At 46.4% G+C, this 2,502-nt stretch overlaps 1 protein-coding gene across 1 annotated transcript in view; it reads left to right on the top strand.

The window, feature by feature from the left end:
• RPGRIP1 (RPGR interacting protein 1) overlaps positions 1–2,502 on the top strand; it is a 90,607-nt gene that overhangs the window by 39,808 nt on the left and 48,297 nt on the right. The window lies entirely within an intron of this gene.

The raw sequence follows: 2,502 nt of genomic DNA on the forward strand, positions 1-2,502 counted from the left end.
GGGGTTTCACCATGTTGACCAGGATGGTCTCGATCTCTTGACCTCGTGATCCACCCCCCTCGGCCTCCCACAGTGCTGGGATTACAGGCTTGAGCCACCGCGCCCGGCCTGAATAAATAAATTTTTTTTTAAAAAGAATGTTAATTACTGCCCTGTTAGTAAAAAAACAAAACCAGAAAGCACTGATAAGAGATTGATTACACAAAACATACTGTATCCTCACAATGAAGTGCTATGAAGCTGTTAAAAATGAGATAGATGGCTGGGCGTGGTAGCTCACACCTGTAATCCCAGCACTTTGGGAGGCTGAGGCGAGCAGATCATGAGGCCAGGGGTTTGAGACTGGCCTGACCAACATGGTGAAACCCTGTCTCTACTAAAAATACAAAAATTAGCTGGGCTTGGTGGTGGGCGCCTGTAATCCCAGCTACTGAGGAGGGTGAGGCAGGAGAATCGCTTGAACCTGGGAGGCAGAGGTTGCAGTGAGCTGAGGTCATGCCACTGCACTCCAGCCTGGGTGACAGAGTGAGACCTCTCAAAAAAAAATAAAAGTGAAGGTGCCCTTTGCTTTATTCTAATCCTCTTATCTCTTAAAGGTTTGTGGAGGCAAGTTGCAGTGCCTCACACCTGTAATCCCAGCACTATGAGAGGCTGAGTCGGGCAGATTGCGTGAGCTCAGGAGTTTGACACCAGCCTGGGCAATATGACAAAACCTTGTCTCTATTAAAAATACAAAAAATTAGCCAGGTGTGGTGGTGCGCCTGTAGTCCCAGCTACTCAGGAGGTTGAGGCAGAAGAATTGCTTGAACCCGGGAGGCGGAGGTTGCAGTGAGCCGAGATCACACCACTGTACTCCAGCCTAGGCAACAGAGCGAGAATCTCAAAAAATAGCTGGGCATGGTGGGGTGCATCTGTAATCCCAGCTACCTAGAAGGCTGAGGCAGGAGGATTGCTTGAGCTGGGGAAGTTGAAGGGGCAGTGAGCTATGTGCAGTGCGGTACAGTGAGAAAGACTCTCAAACAATCTGGAAGTAAGAAAAGTTTTTAAAACTTAAAAGTACCTTCTGACCTAGTCAAAGACAGCAGGGTTAGATTGAATAAGTCTTATGGGAGCATATGGGAACAACCAATGTTCCTCAACTTGATGAAATAAAGCAGTGTGGGGATTATCCACTTTGATAGACATTACCCTGTGATAGACGTTACTATTGGCCTCTCCCCTTTATCTCTCTCAAAATACTAACTTCTTGAGTCATTACATGGTATATGGTCAGGAAATGCCAAGAAATCTTAATACTAGCCTAAGTAAGATTGATTGATTGGAGTCAGAGTCTTGTTCTTTTGCCTAGCTGGAGTGCAGTGACACGATTTCAGCTCACTGTAACCTCTGCCTCCTAGGTTCAAGTGATTCTCCTTCCTCAGCCTCCTAAGTAGCTGGGACCACAGGTGTGCACCACCATTCCTGGCTAATTTTTGTATTTTTAATGGAGATGGGTTTTCACCATGTTGGCCAGGCTGGTCTTGAACTCCTGACCTCAGATAATCTGCCCATCTTGGCTTCCCAAAGTGCTGGGATTACAGGTATGAGCCACCCTGCCTGGCCAGTAAGTTACTTTTTTATTATTTTTTCGAGACGAAATGTCCCCACTGTCGCCGGCTGGTGTGCAGTGGTGCGATCTTGGCTCACTGCAACCTCCGCCTCCCAGGTTCAAGCCATTCTCCTGCCTCAGTCTCCTGAGTATCTAGAATTACAGGTGTCCACCCTCACACCTGGATAATTTTTTTTTTTTTTTTGTATTTTTAGTAGAGACGGGGTTTCACTGTGTTGCGGAGGCTGGTCTCAAACTCCTGACCTTGTGATCCACTGGCCTCGGCCTCCAAAAGTACTGGGATTACAGGCGTGAGCCACCGCGCCCGGCTTTTTTTTTTTTTTTTTTTTTTTTTTTTTTTTTTTTTTATAAAGACATAGTCTCTCTGTCCCCCAGGCTGGAGTACAGTGGTGGTCCTGGCTTACTGCAGCCCCAGTCTCCCAGGCTCGAGCAATTCTCCCACCTCAGCCTCCCCAGTAGCTGGGACTACAGGCGTGTGCTCCCACACCTGGCTAATTTTTTTCTATTTTTTTGTAGAGACAGGGTTTTGCCAGGTTGCCCAGGCTGGTCTTGAACTCCTGGGCTCAAGTGATATGCCTACTTCAGCCTCCCAAAGGGCTGAGATTACAGGCATGAGCCACCATGCCTGGCCCCCAATTTTGGGGGGGGGTGGGAGGAAATAAAAATGAAAAAAAATTCTCGTGTATGTGCAAATATATGTATATAGTAAGAATGTTGTGGGGTGCAGTAGTTCACACCTGTAAACCTAATACTTAGGGAGGCAGATGTGGGAGGATAGTTTGAGCCTAGAAGTTTCAGACCTGTCTGGGCAATATAGTGAGATCCTGTTTTCTACAAAAAGGATACTTTTGCACTAATCTAGAAAGAATAAATAATTTTTTTTTTTTTTTTTT

The sequence above is a fragment of the Cebus imitator genome, unplaced genomic scaffold (genome assembly GCF_001604975.1).
Source record: "Cebus imitator isolate Cc_AM_T3 unplaced genomic scaffold, Cebus_imitator-1.0 Scaffold170, whole genome shotgun sequence".
Taxonomy (NCBI): domain Eukaryota; kingdom Metazoa; phylum Chordata; class Mammalia; order Primates; family Cebidae; genus Cebus; species Cebus imitator.